The sequence below is a fragment of the Ailuropoda melanoleuca genome, chromosome 12 (genome assembly GCF_002007445.2).
Source record: "Ailuropoda melanoleuca isolate Jingjing chromosome 12, ASM200744v2, whole genome shotgun sequence".
In the NCBI taxonomy this organism is placed as follows: Eukaryota; Metazoa; Chordata; class Mammalia; order Carnivora; family Ursidae; genus Ailuropoda; species Ailuropoda melanoleuca.
In genome coordinates this window covers 38,532,164-38,550,842 of record NC_048229.1, presented here as the reverse complement: position 1 = coordinate 38,550,842, position 18,679 = coordinate 38,532,164, and positions in this window count along the sequence as shown.

Genomic DNA, 18,679 nt, shown 5'->3' with positions numbered 1-18,679 from the left:
GTACTTTTCATCCCTGTGATTTGCTTATTTTAAAACTGGAAGGTTGTACTTCTTATTCCTCTTCACCTATACACCTACCCCCCAAACCCCCTCCCCTCTGGCAACCATCAGTTCTATGTATTTATGATTCTGTTTCTGTTTTGTGTTTTAGATTCCAGATATAAGTGAAATCAGATGGTATTTGTCTTTCCCTGTTTGACTTATTCCACTTAGCCTGATTTCCTCTAAGTCCATCCATGTTGTTGCAAATAGCAAGATCTCATTCTTTTTTTATGGCTAATATTCCACTGTATATACATACTATGTCTTCTTTATTTATTCATCTATTGATGGACACAGGTTGCTTCCATGTCTTAGCTATTGTAAATAATGCTGCAGTAAACAATATATATCTTTTCAAATTAGTATTTTCATTTTCTTTGGGTAAATACCCAGTAGTGGAATTACTGTCTAGTATGGTAATTCTATTTTTAATTTTTGGAGGAAACTTCATACTGTTTTCCACAGTGGTTGCATCAGTTTACATTCCCACCAACAGTGCATGGGGGTTTCCTTTTTTCAGTATTTTAATTGTATAATATTATAAAATTCAAATGAGAGGAAGACTTTACAAATTTAGTACATAAGGTAACACTTTAATCAGTCTTACTAATCATCAGATAAATGACTTTGGAACAGAACATCCAAATATAATTGTGAGGTTATTCCTTGTTCTGAACATTAAAATTCTTATTAGAAGGAAACCCTAAGGAAAATAATAAGTGGCTGTTACAAATAAAGCTACTTACAAACAATTGTTTATATGTTTTCTGAATATAATTTACATTTCCCTGGTGTAAATGCCTAAGATTGCAATTTCTGGGTCTTATGGTAAATTCGTGTTTTCTTTAATAAGAAATGGTCAACTTATTTTTCAAAATGGCTTTACCATTTTACATTCACACCAGGAGCATATGAGTGACTTTCTCAGCATTTGGTGTAGTCATCACTTTTTGTTTTAGCCCTTGTGATAGGTGTGTAGTAATGTCTCTTTGAGGTCTTAATTTGCATTCCCCTAATGGCTAATGATGTTGAATACCTTTTCATGTGCTTGTCATCTGTATATCCATTTTGGTGAAATGCCTGTGTCTTTTACTCATTTTTGAATTGTTTTATTTTTTATTGTTGGGTTTTGAAAGAACTTTCTATATTCTAGATGATACTAGTCCTTTGTTATGTGGTTGTAAGTATTTTTTCCTGATGTGTAGCTTATATTTTTAACCTTTTAATAGGGTCTTTTGAAGAGCAAAAGTTTTCAATTTTGATATGGTCTACTTTATCAACTTTTCCTTTTATGGGTTTTGCTTTGGTGTCAAATTTAAGGACCCCTTGCCTAGCCCAGATTCCAAAAATTTTTCCTATGTTTTTGCATAATTTTTTAAATGATTTTACACATTATACACAGAAGTCTGTAATCTCTTTTAATTTTTCATGTATGTTGTATGCTTTAGCTTATGTTCTTTCTTTGTTTTGGCTAATGGATGTCCATTTGCTGAAGCATCATTTTTTGAAAAAATTGTCTTTCCTCCATTAAATTGATTTTGTACCTCTGTCAAAAATCTATTAAATATATTTTTGTATATCTTAAAGGTTTTCTATTTCCTTCTATTGATCTATGTGTCTGTCCCTCTGCCAATATCATACTGCCTTGATCACTGTCATTTTGTAGGATGTCTTAATAGATCTCTCCTACTTTATTCTTTTTCAAGCTGATTTACCTATTCTTAGTTTTTGCCATTTTATATAAATATTAGGATAAGCTTACCTGTATCTACAAAATCTTGCTGAGGTTTTAATGGAAATTCTGTTTAGAAACGATATACATCTTTAGTAAGTCTTTTAATCCATGAATCAAGTATGTCTCTCCATTTTTAGGTTATTATTGTTAGTGTTTGCCAAAATATTCAGGTAATAACTCCCAGTACTTGTGAGTGTGACCTAATTTGGAAATAGGTTCTTTGCTGATGTATTCAAGTTAAGATGGAAATCATATTGGATTAGAGTGGGCACTACTGTAATGGCAGATGTCCTGATAAGAAGAGGGTAATATGGACACACACACCCAGGGAAAGCCATGTGAAATCAGAGACAGATTGGAATGATGCATCTACAAGCCAAGGAACACCAAGAATTACTAGTAACTACTAGAAACTAGAGGGGAAAGAAAGGATCCTCCCCCTGCCTTCAGAGAGAGCATGGCCCTGCCAGTACCTTAATTTTGGACTTCTGTTCCCCAAAACTATAATAGATTTTTTACTGTTTGAAAACACTAAGCTTGTGGTAATTTGTTAGGGCAGCCCTAGGAAACTTATCATTTTAAAATTTTTTATTAGGATGTGTAATTTTTGGCATATAGATCTTATATATGATTTGTAAGTGTATATACTTAAGTGTCTCACTTTCTTTGGAAAAGTTCCACCTGGTGTTGTGTTTTTAATTTCAATTTTTACCTATTCATTAGTATATACAAATTATATAAATGTATATCTGTATGTGGATCTGGTAAGCTGTGACCTTGCAGAACTCACCAATTCATTTTAGAAGGTTTTGTTTCATTTTTTAGTAAATTCCTTGGGGTTTTCTACATAGACAAGCATGTCATCTATCAACAGCGACAGTTCTGTTTCTTCCTTTCTAGTCTGTGTCTCTCTTTTTGTCTGTGTCTTTTCTTTTGTTTGCCTTATTATGCTGGCTGTATCTTTTAGTGCTATGTTGAATAGGTGAGAGGAGACGTCCTTGCATTTTTCCAGATCTTAGGGGAAAACATTCAGTCTACCATGAAGCACAATGTAAGCTGTATGTAGGCTTTATGTAGATGCTCTTTTTTAAATTGAAGAAGTTCCCCTCTGCTCCTAATTTGAGAGGCTTTTTAAAAAATCACGAATGCACATTGGATTTTATCCAGACACATGATATGATTAGATTTTTTTTCTTCAACCTGTTTATATGGCGGATTACATGGATTAATTTTTTTAATGTTTTTTTATTATGTTAGTCACCATACAGTACATCCCTGGTTTCTGATGTAAAGTTCGATGATTCATTAGTTGCGTATAACACCCAGTGCACCATGCAATACGTGCCCTCCTTACTACCCATCACCAGCCTATCCCATTCCCCCATCCCCCTCCCCTCTGAAGCCCTCAGTTTGTTTCTCAGAGTCCACAGTCTCATGCTTCATTCCCCCTTCTGATTACCCCCCTTTCTTTATCCCTTTCTTCCCCTACCGATCTTCCTAGGTCTTATGTTCCATAGATGAGAGAAATCATATGATAATTGTCTTTCTCTGCTTGACTTATTTCACTTAGCATTATCTCTTCCAGTGCCGTCCATGTTGCAGCAAATGTTGAGAAATCGTTCTTTCTGATAGCTGAGTAATATTACATGGATTAATTTTTGAATGTAAAACCAATCCTTGTATACTTGTAGTAAATCCCACGTAGTCATATATATAATTTCTTGTTGGAATTGATATGCTAACATTTTGTTGAGGATTTTTCTAAGATTTTTCTAAGATTATGAAAGATATCCTGTCATATTCTGTCATTTTCTTCTTCCCTCCCTCCTTCCCTCCCTTCCTTCCTTTTCCTAGTCTTTATCTCATTTTGTATTGTATAATATTGACCTCATAAAATTACTTGGGAAGTGTTTCTTTTCTGTTTTCTGAAAGAAGTTGTATAAAATTTATTCATTTTTTAGACGTTTTTGAAAATTTGCAAGTGAAGCCATTTGGGCCTGAGGATTTTTAGGTAGCTTTACAATTATAAATTCAGTTTCTTTAATGGTTATTCAGTTATATGGCTAATTGGGATATCTGTTTCATCATAGTGGAGATTTGGTAGCTTGTGGTTTTTGAGAAATTTAGGCTAAGTAGTCTTACACTTAAAATTTTCCAGCCTCCTCCTGCAATAAAATTTTTGAAGGCCATTCTCTGAGGCTGGTAGCATAGCCATAGTGTCAAACAAGACCAGATTTCCTTAAAATGATAGATATAAATATTCTAAATAAAATATAAGTAATATCTACCAGACAATTAAAAGAATACAAAGGAATACCACTCTTCAAGAATGTCCAAGATATAATCTGTTCCAGATTAATTACATTTCAAGAGTTTAGAAATTATATTTCCGAGAAATGATTATGATGAAAAAATTATTGGAATCAGCCTCAAGTCATTTTAATTCTCTCAGAGAATGGGTTTGAAATTGTAAATATGTTTTTCAAGGTTCCTTGAGGGTGGCCGAATTGAAAAAACAATTTACATGACCTTATGTACAAAGTTTAAATTAAATTCATATAGTATTAGTACCTGCAAAAGTTCACTGAAAACACATTTTGGCTGAATGCATCATAGCCAAGTTTTAAAATTAATATTTGCTTTAATTAATATTGCATTTAAGACCAAGCATAGAATCTACTTCTGGCATTCAGAAAATTTCAATTTAAAACTTTTTATGATGGACTTTGTTAAATGATTTCAGGGATTTTTTTTATCATGGAATTTTGAGGTGTTTTATTTAATATTTTGCTTTTATTTCTTACAGTATGACAGTTCCCAAATAGGACTTACTGTTGAAATGATTAGCCAAGGTGAAATTAAAGTAACATTAAGAATTTTGATTTTTTTTAGATGTTCAAATTATCAATGCTAGTGTCCCAATAGTTCTACAAAGGTTTTAATTATGATCTAATTTATTAATTTGCCTTTTTGTTATTTGAATTATAAATTCATTGACTCTGAAACAGTATGAAGTTCTTCCTAAAGTTGTCTAGCAAAGACACATTTCTCCTAATATTTTTATTGTTGTCTTATTAACAAATTTTAAACTATTGATACCTACAACTTAAATGCACTGTTTATGTGCAACTTGTCAAATTAAGAGTTCAAAGGTTAGTCATTACATACCAAATAAATATTAGAGAATCATAATTCTTGCGTTATTTAGCAATATTTTTTTAAAGATTTTATTTATTTATTTATTTGACAGAGATAGAGACAGCCAGCGAGAGAGGGAACACAAGCAGGGAGAGTGGGAGAGAAGAAGCAGGCTCATAGCAGAGGAGCCTGATGTGGGGCTCGATCCCATAACGCCAGGATCACGCCCTGAGCCGAAGGCAGACGCTTAACCGCTGTGCCGCCCAGGCGCCCCAACAATATTGCTATGGAGTCACAACAGCCCTTCATTGTTACCTGTACCACCAGCCTGTTTTGCTCAGGTTTTGTAATTTATTACAGCATAAGTAAACCGTTCACCACTCAGTGGATTGCATGATTGTCACATATGAAAAATGTTTTTATAGTGATGTAATAGTAATGTACCATGTGCTACCTTAAAATTATTTGTTTTGAATTCTTTTACTTAGGACCGTATCTCTGTGTTACTTGAATGCCACAGAATATGTTAGCCTAAAATTTCCTGTAGTACATTTCAAATAATACTGTGATTCAGATGATATTAGAAAAAAAGCTTCTGTGGTCAAACAAGCCTGTTATTCATGGCATATTTCACATCACTTTTTGGAGCAATAAGTTATTTTATTTCATCAGGGCTATAATAAATAATTGTAGTAAAACAGTTTTTAAAACTTTAACCCATCATGTCCCAAACTTACTTGACCATGAATCCCTTCTTATAATGCCTGTTAATCTTTTTGCATGTGAACTGTTTTTATAAATGCTGCTCTAGCTAATAGAAATAACCTCAGAGGTGGAAACTCTAAAACATTATAGGTGGAGGCCAACTAATTTTATGAGAGGACAAGTTGCTTTCTCTGTAAACCAGCCCCATTCTTTTTCTACATATAGGACCCTTGTCCTCTTACAAAGGAGAAATTCTGTTGTAACAATCTTCCTTCACAGTCCCTTCTTACTCTTCCCTCTACCCCAATTCTTAGTTCAACTTGAGATATTAAAAACAAAACAAAGCAAAAAATAAGAAAACAGGTATGTGGAATTTTAAAGGCATGGTAGTGAAATAAATGACTTTATCATTGATATATTTAGTCCATAAATTAGGTTCTAGAATTGGGGATTCTTTTCTAAGATGAATTTTATAGCAAACAGAAGAATAAAGATGGTCAAATGGGCCATTATGCCATTACTTTGTTTTCTAACAGTTTGTTACTTATTCTCAAAAGTTAGGATTTAAACGTATTTTATGTATTTTCTTTTCATATTTGAATTGCCCTTCTGAAATTACATAATGCATTTACCTGTAAAACAAATTATAACAAACAGAAAAGGAAATCTGGCTTCCTGGGGTTCCTGGGTGGCTCAGTTGGTTCAGTGTCTGCCTTAGGCTTATGTCATGATCCCAGGGTCCTGGGATCAAGCCCTGTGTCCCTCAGGGTCCCTGCACAGTGGGGAACCTGCTTCTCCCTCTCCCTCTCCCTCTGCAGCTCCCCGTGCTTGTGTTTTCTGTCAAATAAATGTCAAATAAATGAAATCTTTTTAAAAAAATTAGAAAATCTGACTTTAACATGTTAAAAGCCTCATGAGTACTGTTCTGTAGCTTTCTTTATGTTTAAATGTACATGTTTATATGGTTTTTTTTGGTTGTTTGTGAATATTTATATATTTAAACAGGATCACTATATGGACATCAATCTGCAACTTTCATGTAACATACATCATGGACATCTTTCCAGGTACATATAAATCTAACTCATTTTAGTGTTAGGAGGTGCAGAATACTACATATGGAGAGGTATTAAATGTTCAAATTGTTTCTCTGTTGATGAACATTCATGTTGTTTTCACTTCCTTGCTGTTTCAAAAAATCGTCAACAAATATCTTTAAAACATAAATACTTGTATTTTTTTATTTCTGTAAGATTCTTACATCAGGTTCATGGAACAAAGAATATGTATTTTTTAAAAAGATTCATTTGAGAGACCAGGGGGAGGGGCAGAGGGAGAGAGAATCCTCAAGCAGGCTCCCCACTGATTGGGGAACCACATGTGAAGCTCAATCCCAGGATCCTGGGATCATGACCTGAGTCAAAACCAAGAGTCAGACACTGGTGGAGGAGTTAAGAGGGCGGAGGAGTAGGGGACCCCTTTTTCAGCCGGTCACCTGAGTCAAGTTGGATAGGTACCAGACCAGCCTGAACATCCACAAAATCAGCCTGAGACGCAGGATGATACATCTGGATCTCTACATATGAACATCTCCAGTGTGAGTATTGAAGTACGAAGTGGGGAGCCGTGAAACCACGCACAGCTATGGGAAGATAACGGAAGGGGGAGGAAGCCGCCACGTTCGGGAGCCGGGAAGTGGTAGCCACGTGCATGGGGGAGCGGGCAGACTCGTGGACCGGCACCCGCGAGGGAGCAGACTGAGACCGTAAGCCGGGGAACGTGTGCCACCAGACTGAAACGGAGCTCCGGTGTGCTCACTGGATCCAGACTGAGACCAGGAGCTCCGGGAGCATGCGGAGGCGGCGGGCAGCTGGCAGCTGGCAGTGTTAGAAACACAAAGGACAGAGATGCGCCTGCCATGGAAGTAAGGGCTGGGACACTGGGTGTGGGTGCACATACAGGGATGCTGCACGGTTGAGCAACACCAACAGAGTTAAAGTGGCCAGAACATCAGTGGAGAACGGTCCACGATCCCTCTGTTCTGAGACAGATGCTGAGATTCGGCCACTGCTGCTCTGACTTAGAAGAGGCACAGCAAACCACCAGGGAAAGCCACCAGAGAACAAAAGCCTGGAAACACCAGCTCACAGTGTGCCCATCCCCATCCCCCCCCCACAGGGGACATGGAGACACTACCCAAACAGGGTTGCCTGAGTATCGGTGTGGCAAGCCCCTCTCCCAGAAGGCAGCTGAAAAATCAAGAAGTCCATATCCCTAAGATCCCTATAAAACAAGGGCACATGGCCTGGGTCCAGGTCAATAATTTGGGCTCTGGACAACCCTGCACCCTCTGTTCATCATAATGACGAGAAGGAGAAATCCCCCCCCCAGCAAAGAAAAGACAATGAGTCTGTGGCCTCTGCCACAGAACTAATGGATATGGATATAACCAAATTATCAGAAATGGAATTCAGAGTAACAATGGTCAAGATGATGTGTAGACTTGAAAAATGTCTTAACGAAAATGTTAATGAGAATATAGAATCTCTAAGGGCGGAAATGAAAACGAATCTGACAGAAATTGAAAATTTTATGAGCCAAATGCAGTCAAAACTAGAGGCTCTGACGGCCAGGGTGAATGAGGCAGAAGAACGTATCAGCGAATTGGAGGATAGGTTAGTAGAAGAGAAAGCTAAAATAGAATCTGGACTCAAAAAAATCCACGCTCATGAATGTAGGTTATGGGAGATAGTTACTGACTCAATGAAACGTTCCAATGTCAGAATCATCGCCATCTCAATGTAACTGACCCAAATGCTCCCGTAAAGTGCCATAGGGTTGCAGATTGGATAAAAAGACATGACCCATCGATTTGCTGTCTACAGGAGAATCATTTTGATCCTAAAGATACATTCAGACTGAAAGTAAAGGGATGGAATACCATCTTTCATGCCAGTGGACCTCAAAAGAAAGCTGGGGTAGCAATTCTCATATCAGAGTGGATTTTATTTTATTTTTAAATTTTTTTTTAGATTTTTTAAAAATGTATGTGACACAGAGACAGCCAGCAAGAGAGGGAACACAGCAGGGGAAATGGGAGAGGAAGAAGTAGGCTCCCAGTGGAAGAGGCCGATGTGGGACTTGATCCCGGCATGCTGGGATCACGCCCTGAGCCGAAGGAAGATGCTTAACGACTGCACTACCCAGGCGCCCCCAGACAGTGGTTTTTAAACTAAAGACTATAGTTAGAGACACAGAAGGGCACTATATTATTCTTAAAGGATGTATCCAACAAGTGGATATGACAAATATAAATATATATGCCCCCACAGGGAAGCAGCAAGATAAACAAGCGAACTCTTAACCAGAATAAAGAGACATATAGACAAAAATACGTTAATAGTAGGGGACCTCAACACTCCACTATCAGAAATAGACAGAACACCCTGGCAAAAAATCGACAAAGAAACAAGGGCTTTGAATGCCATACTCGATGCGTTGGACCTCATAGATATATATAGACCACTACACCCCAGAACCAAATAATACTCATTCTGTTTTAATGCCCATGGAACATTCTCAAGAATAGACCATGTTCTGGGACACAAAACAGGTCTCAACTGATACCAAAAGACTGAAATTATTCCCTGCATATTCTCAGACCACAATGCTCTGAAATTGGAACTCAACCACAAGGAAAAATTTGGAAGAAACTCAAACACTTGGAAACTAAGAACCATTCTGCTCAGGAATGATTCAATAAACCAGGAAATCAAAAATCAATTTAAACAATTTATGGAGACCAACGAGAATGAAAACACAATGGTCCAAAACCTATGGGATACTGCAAAGGCCGTCCTAAGGTCGAAATACATAGCCATCCAAGCCTCATTCTAAAGAATAGAAAAATCTAAAATGCAGTTTTTATATTCTTACTTCAAGAAGCTGGAACACCAGCAGCAGGACAGGCCTAATCCATGCACGAGGAAGCAGTTGACCAAGATTAGAGCAGAAATCAATGAATTAGAAACGAGGAGCACAGTAGAGCAGATCAACAGAACTAGAAGCTGGTTCCTTGAGAATATTAATAAAATTGACAGACCACTGGCAATATTTATGCAAAAGAATAGAGAAAGGACCCAAATTAATAAAATTATGAATGAAAAAGGAGAGGTCACAGCCAACACCAATGAAATTGGAAGGATTATTAGAAACTTTTATCAACAGCTTTATGCCAATAAAGTAAGCAATCTGGAAGAGATGGAGGCCTTCCTGGAAACCTATAAACTACCAAGACTGAAACAGGAGAAAATTGATTTTTAAACAGGCCAATTAATTATGAAGAGATTGAGTCAGTGATAAACAACCTTCCAAATAACAAAACTCCAGGGCCGGACAGTTTTCCTGGGGAATTCTACCAAACATTCAAAGAAGAAATAATACCTATTCTCCTAAAGCTATTTCAAAAAATAGAAACAGAAGGAAAGCTACCAAACTCATTCTATGAGGCCAATATTACCTTGATCCCCAAACCAGGCAAAGACCCCATCAAAAAGGAGAATTACAGACGAATTTCCCTAATGAATATGGACGCCAAAATCCTCAACAAGATCCTGGCTAATAGAATCCACAGTACATTGAAAGGATTATCCATCATGACCAAGTGGGATTCATCCCTGGGATGCAAGGGTGGTTCAACTTTTGTAAATCTATCAGTGTCTTAGATTTTATCCAGAATGAAAAATTCAAAAATCATATGATCCTCTCAATACATGCAGTAAAAGATTTTGACAAAATACAGCATCCTTTTCCTGATTAAAACCCTTCAGAGTGTAGGGATAGAGGGTACATTCTTCAATCTCATAAAAACCATCTATGAAAAGCCTACAGCAAATATTCTCAATGGGGAAAAGCTGGAAGGCATTCCCTTAAGATCAGGAACACGACAAGAATGCCCACTCTCGCCATTATTATTCAACATAGTACTAGAAGTCCTTGCAACAGCAATCGGACAGCAAAAAGGGATAAAAGGTATTCAAATTGGCAAAGAAGTCAAAATGTCTCTCTTCGCAGATGACATGATACTCTATATGGAAAACCCAAAAGAATCCACTCCCAAACTATTAGAAGTTATAGAGCAATTCAGTAATGTGGCGGGATACCATATCAATGCTCAGAAATCAGTTGAATTTCTATACACGAATAATAAGACTGAAAAAAGAGAAATTAGGGAATTCATTCCATTTACAATACCACCAAAAACCATACATTACCTTGGAATTAACCAGAGACATAAAGGATCTACATTGTAGAAATTATAAATCACTCTTGAAAGACATTGAAGAAGACACAAAAGATGGAAAAATATTTCATGCTCATGTATCGGAAGAATTAACATAGTTAAAATGTCCATGCTACCCAGAGCAATCTACTCTTTCAATGCTATCCTGATCAAAATACCGAGGACATTTTTCAAGGAACTGGAACAAAGAGTCCTTAAATGGTATAGAACCAGAAAAGGCCCCGAATCTCCAAGGAACTGTTGAAAATGAAAAACAAAGCTGGGGACATCACAATGCTGGATTTCGAGCTGTACTACAAAGCTGTGATCACAAAGACAGCATGGTACTGGCACAAAAACAGACACATAGACCAACGGAACAGAATAGAGAACCCAGAAATGGACCCTTGGCTCTTTGAGCAACTAATCTTTGATAAAGCAGGGAAAAACATCCCTTGGAACAAAGACAATCTCTTCAATAAATGGTGCTGGGAAAATTGGACAGCTACATGCTAAAGAATGAAACGTGACCACTCTCTCACACCATACACAAAGATACACTCCAAGTGGATGAAAGACCTCGATGTGAGACAGGAATGCATCAAAATCTTAGAGGAGAGCATAGGCAGCAATCTCTACAACATCAGCCAAAGAAACCTCTTTCATGACACATTTCCAAAGGCAAGAGAAACAAAAGATAAAATGAACTTGTGGGACTTTATCAAGATAAAAAGCTTCTGCAGAGCCAAGGAAATAGTCAAAAACACTAAGAGGCAGCCCACGGAATGGGAGAAGATATTTGCAAATGATGCTACAGATAAAAGACTGGTATCCAAGATCTACAAAGAACTTCTCAAACTCAATACGCAAGACACAAATAAACAAATCAAAAAATGGGCAGAAGATATGAACAGACACTTTTCCAATGATGACATACAAGTGGCTAACAGACACATGAGAAATGTTCAAAATCATTAGCCATCAGGGAAATTCAAATCAAAACCACACTGAGATACCACCTTACACCAGTTAGAATGGCCTTGTGGGACTTTATCAAGATAAAAAATTGCTGGAGAGGATGTGGAGAAAGGGAATCCCTCCTACATTGTTGGTGGGAATGCAAGTTGGTACAGCCACTCTGGAAAAACAGTGAGGAGGTCACTTAAAAAGTTAAAAATTGAGCTACCCTATGACCCAGCCATTGCACTCCTGGGTATTTACCCCAAAGATATAGGCGTAGTGAAAAGAAGGGCCATATGCACCCCAATGATCATAGCAGCATTGTCCACAATAGCCAATTGATGGAAGGAACTGAGATGCCCTTCAACAGATGACTGGATTAAGAAGTTGTGGTCCAGGGGCACCTGGGTGGCACATCGGTTTAGCATCTGCCTTTAGCTCAGGGCGTGATCCCGGCATTCTTGGATTGAGCCACACATCAGGTTCCTCCACTGGGAGCCTGCTTCTTCCTCTCCCACTCCCCCCGCTTGTGTTCCCTCTCTCACTGGCTGTCTCTATCTCTGTCAAATAAAGGAATAAAAAATCTTAAAAAAGAAGTTGTGGTCCATATATACAATGGAAAATTAGTCAGCTATCAGAAGGAACGATATCTCAACATTTCCTGCCACACGGACAGCACTGGAGGAGATAATGCTAAGTGAAATAAGTCAAGCAGAGAAAGACAATTATATGATTTCTCTCATCTATGGAACATAAGAACTAGGAAGATCGGTAGGGGAAGAAAAGGATAAATAAGGGAGGGTAATCAGAAGGGGGAATGAAGCATGAGAGACTGTGGACTCAGAAACAAACTGAGGACTTCAGAGGGGAGGTGGGTGGGGAATGGGATAGGCTGGTGATGGGTAGTAAGGAGGGCATGTATTGCATGGTGCACTGGGTGTTATACACAACTAATGAATCATCAAACTTTACATCAGAAACCAGGGTTGTACTGTATGGTGACTAAGATAATATATATAAAAAAAAAGTCAGACACTTAACGGGCTGAACCACTCAGGCACCTTTTTATTTTTTTTTTTACTGTAATCGTTTGTAACATTACTTTCCATTAAAGCACATTGAGTCCCATCGACAGTGTTTGAATTGCACATTTTCCTAGAATTTAACAGCACTGGGTGCTCTGTCAATCTTTCCAATGAAAAAATATGTCATTGCTTTAATCTGAATTTATTTAAATATTGGGTAGACTGAGCATGCTTTCATTTGCTTTCTGGCCCTCTGAATTTTCTGTAAATTACTTGTCAATAGTGCACAATTTCTGGTATTTTTCTCTTTCATTAATTTGTAGATGTTTTTTGTGTTTATGGCTATTATCTTTATCATATGGGTTACAAAAATAATTTCTTATTCTTTTATTTTTGTATACCCTTTTTTATTTGTATAGAATTAAATATAATCCATATAGTTTCCTATACCCCTACATGTTCACATTTCCTAAATATTTTTCCTAAAATATTTTTTTGTATTTTAAAGTGTTTTTAAGCTAAATTTTCCCACCAACTTTTTGTCCTGAAGATTTCTAAAACCAGAGGAAAGCTAATTTAGTAGTGAAATAAACATCTATCACATCCTAGGCTGAGTCGTTAACATCCTGCCACAGTTTTTTATTAACGTTACATTTCATTCCTAAATACTTAGGAATGTGCATATCGTAAAAACAAGGAGATTGTCTTAATTATGAAGTATGGCATTAGAAAAATGAAAAATAATTTCCCAAAGCATCTCATAACTGGCTTATAAAATGTTTCTGTAAATAAGGATCTGATCAAGGCTCTCATTTTATAGTCTCTTAACTGAGAACAGTCAGCACCACCACTTTTTTGGTAATTTTTTTTGATACTACCAATTTTAGAATCTAGGTTTTGTAGAATTTCAAACTTTTAGGATTTGTCTGTTTCCTCATGAATAAATACAGAAGTAGTTTTGGTAAAAAAAAATGATACATACTTATTATAGCATTCTTTCCTCTCTTTATATAGATAATAGCAAATCTTCTTTATCCATTTATCAGCTGATGAACACTTGGGCTGCTTCCATTATTAGCTATTGTAAATAATGGTGCCATAAACATAGGAGTGCATGTATTTCTTTGAGTTTTTTGGTATTCTTTGGGGAAATACCCAGTAGCACAATTGCTAGATCATAAGGTAGTTCTATTTTTAACTTTTTGAGCAACCTCCATACTGTTTCCTTTCTCCACATCTTCGCCAGCACCTGTTGTTTCTTGTATTGTTGATTTTACCCATTCTGACAGGTGTGAGGTGATCTCTTATTATACTTTTGATTTGCATTTCCCTGATAAATGATGATAAGCATCTTTTCATGTGTCTTTGGCCATCTGTATGCCTTCTTTGGAGAAATGTCCATGTCTTCTGCCCATTTAAAAAAAGGTTTTTTTAAAGATTTTATTTATTTATTTGACAGAGAGACAGCCAGCAAGAGAGGGAACACAAGCAGGGGGAGTGGGAGAGGAAGAAGCAGGCTTCCAGCAGAGGAGCCTGATGTGGGGCTCGATCCCATAACACTGGGATCACGCCCTGACACAAAGGCAAATGCCCAATGACTGTGCTACCCAGGCACCCCCATTTTTAAAAATTTTATTTATTTGACAGCACAAGTAGGCAGAGCAGCAGGCAGAGGGAGAGGGAGAAGCAGGCTTCCTGCGGGAAGTCCGACGCAGGGGTTGATCCCAGGACCCTGGGATCATGACCTGAGCTGAAGGCAGCTGCTTAACAGACTGAGCCACCCAGGTGCCCTCTTTTACCCATTTTTAAATTGGTTTGTTTTTGGGTGTTGAGTTGTATAAATTCTTTATTGTCCATTGAATTTTACAACTTTTTTAAAAAGATTTTTATTTATTCATTTGACAGAGAGACAGCCAGCAAGAGAGGGAACACAAGCAGGGGGAGTGGGAGAGGAAGAAGCAGGCTCCCAGTGGAGGAGGCTGATGTGGTGCTCGATTCCAGGACTCTGGGATCACGCCCTGACCCAAAGGCAGGTGCTTTAACAACTGAGCCATCCAGGTGCCCCGAATTTTAGAACTTCTTCACTGTCCTTCACCCTCTCACATTCTCACTTCTCTATTTAAATTGTGGTCCATTATTTTTGCTCCTTGTGGTCCTTGATTTTTATTGCTTACTTTGAGAAAAACACATAACCATAAAAACATCATAAAATCATGCACTAGCTGCATAACCAATTAGTTTTACACAGTATATATCTCATTAAATATGTAGGAAAAATTTGACCATAATTTCTAACAAAAAGTAGTTAATCTTAAATACTCTTTAATTATTCAAAAAGGTCAATCATATTTTGATACATGTAAACACATACCTATTTATTAAGGAACTATCATACTCATTCCTTTATCAAAAAACCCTGAATTTTTAGCCATATGCTAAATTGCATTATTACAAATTGAGTCAGTAAAACCCTGCCATAAGTGGAGTCCAAAAATTACATTACATGAAATGCAGGTTTTAGCTATTGTGAGGATAATGAAATACAGCATTTTTAGTTGCCATGTATTATCTCAAAGAGCACAACATAGAGCTAATAATACTATGTACTGACAAAGTCCCAAATGATGATGAATCTATTACTTTACCTCTTTCCGCACAAAAACTTTAGCCTATTACCCTTGAAAAGGAGGCTGGATAGAAGATAGTACCAAAATGCCAATTGTTATATCCAGTGCTTCATCCTTGGACATATTAAGGTAGACTTTTGTCATAAGAAAAATCATATTTATCTCACTTTATAACTTAGAGAATCAGTAAACTATATCAGACAGCATAATTTTAATCTTGAATGCTTTCTATCTTACAAAGTGTTCTAAAATCTATTTTTTTTGTAAAATTCTTTAATACACATTACTGGAATGAAAAGTGGAACAAACTGAGGGCTTCAGAGGGGAGGCGGGTGGGGGAATGGGATAGGCTGGTGATGGGTAGTAAGGAGGGCACATATTGCATGGTGCACTGGGTGTTATATACAACTAATGAATCATCAAACTTTACATCAAAAACCAGGGATGTACTGTATGGTGACTAACATAATAAAAAATTATTATAAAAAAAAGTGGAGTTACTTGCTGTACTAGAAAATAATTTTGATTTGGCTGAGTGACTTTTTTTTTTTTAAGGAATATCTCCTTTCTCTCTCTCTCTTTTTTTAGATTTTATTTATTTGACACAGAGAGACAGCCAGTGAGAGAGGGAACAGAAGCAGGGGGAGTGGGAGAGGAAGAAGCAGGGTCCCAGCAGAGGAGCCTGATGTGGGGCTCAATCCCAGAACGCTGGGATCACGCCCTGAGCCAAAGGCAGAGGCTTAACAACTGTGCCACCCAGGTGCCCGAGTGGCTTGAAATGAGAATTTACTTGGCTCCAAGATACACAGGGGATGCTTTCCGTAAAGTGAATATGGTAAGTTGACAACTTCAAGATTTTGATGACAATCTTTTAAAAATATATGACAAAAGAATTTTAATTCAGAAATATTGAAAAGGCATAATACTTCAGTGTTCCCAAGTCTTTCTAAACAAAGTGCCTTCTAAGAGAAAGAGTTAAAAGGTATAACTGATAGTCATTTGAGAAATAGTGATGAAAGCTTTTTGGTATATTTTGCAGACACAAAACAGATGACTGGATGACACATCTTTTTGCAAGTCAGGTGGCTTCCAATTCTTTGCTCACAACAAAATTAAAGGACAACTTACTAGAGTAATCCACTGATTATTAAAAATATTTTTGATCATAGAACACTAAATGATTATTTTATATATATCCAGGAAGGAGTTGGGGGGGGAAGTGATGTTATGCTAACAAATCCCTTCTGTTGTTACCTATTTGTATGGACATGTTTTCTGGGTACTTTCAACTATAAAAACAAAAACACAGGGTTGGAATTAATGCCCAATAATCTCATTCAAGTTGGGGCACCTGGGTGGCTCAGTTAAGCTTTCAAGTCTTCATTTTGGCTCAGGTAATGATCTCAGGGTCATGGGATTGAGCCCCCTCAGGCTCTGTGCTGAATGTGGAGCCTGCTTTAGATTCTCCCTCTCCCCCTCCACCCCCGCTACCATTCTTTCTCAAAAATATAATACATACATACATACATACAAATAGTAGTAATAGAAAGCACTCATGGGGAGCTTGGCTGGCTCAGTCAGTAGAGCATGTGATGCCTGACCCAGGGTTGCAAGTTTGAGCCCCACATTGGGTGTAGAGATTCCTTAAAAATACTATCAATAAAAATAAGCACTCATATCTTATTCCCTACATTAATGGTCATGCTTCTAAGTTTCATTGTCAAGTACAATGTTTGCTGTAGTTCTTAATGGTCTTTTCCTTCAGTATGAATCTACTTGTGTTTCACAAATTTTGAGTTTTTGCTGAAGCTTTTTTCATTTTCATAGTGTTTTGTTGCAGAACGAATTCGTAGATGAACTACGAGATGTAAATTTCTACTGAAGAATTTCTGACACTCCAGGCATTCAAAGGGTTTATACTGACTATATATTTGTTGCTGTCTAGTGAAGTGTAAATTCTGGCTGAAAGCTTTCTCACATTTATTACATTGATAGGGCTTCTCACCTGTATGTGTTCTCATGTATGGAGGAAGGGCTGAAACTTCAGAGAAGGTCTTCCCACGTTCACTACACCGAATGTTTTTCTCACCGGAATGATCTTTCACACATACAGTAAGAGATGCTTTCTGAGAATGCTTTTTGAGGACTTTCCACATTCATTATATTCCAATAGTTTCTCACCTCTATGACTTTTCATATGCATAAGTTATTCATTGCTTCAACCAATTTAAAGGTTCATCATCTATTCTATGTGACAGAGGAGATCATATACTGGGAAATGACAGAGATGGAATTGTAGAAGAGATGGTTATGTGATTCACTGGGACAGGGTATATGGCAAAGGGTGCTGGTGGCAGAAGAGGCAAAGATAGGTAAGAATACAATTTTGGACCCATAAAATTCAAGTTTTGTTGGTAGGTAAAGGGACTAATTTGACTGGTAAATATTTTAATCAGGGGCAAGTAGGGGCTAGATTGGAAGTAATCTGATAATCATCCTGTAATTGGTAGCTGAAGCCCCTGTAGCAGGATGTGATAATTCATTAAGGCTATACAGAATGGGATAAGAAACTGGGGGGTGGGGTGGTCAACAAATTTCTAGAAACAATCACAGAGGGGCGCCTGGGTAGCTCAGTCGTTAAGTGTCTGCCTTTGGCTCAGGGCGTGATCCCAGCGTTCTGGGATCGAGCCCCACATCAGGCTCCTCCGCTGGGAGCCTGCTTCTTCCTCTCCCACTCCCTCTGCCTGTGTGCCCTCTCTCGCTGGCTGTCTCTCTGTCGAATACATAAAATCTTAAAAAAAAAAAAAAAGAAACAGAGAAATGATTCATTATTGGAAAATTGTTTTTAAGTTGTCAGAGAATTTTAATTGCCATTATGAAAAAATGATATGATGCTAAGGAAGATATTTCAGATTTCTTTAAAAAAAAGCTATGAAGACCAGATTTTAACTTTCCCTCTCATAAAACTAACAAACCAACAACAACAAAAAACCCCAAAAACCTAACTTCCAAAAGAATGTGGAATAAGAAAAATCTTCTTTTGTAATGGAAATAAGAAAGTGAGGCATCCACATATCCCATACTTTGAAGACTTTCTTACAAAAATAATACAAATGGGATGAAATAGAAAGCTATCACTAAGACTTTAGTACTGCTTCTGACAAAG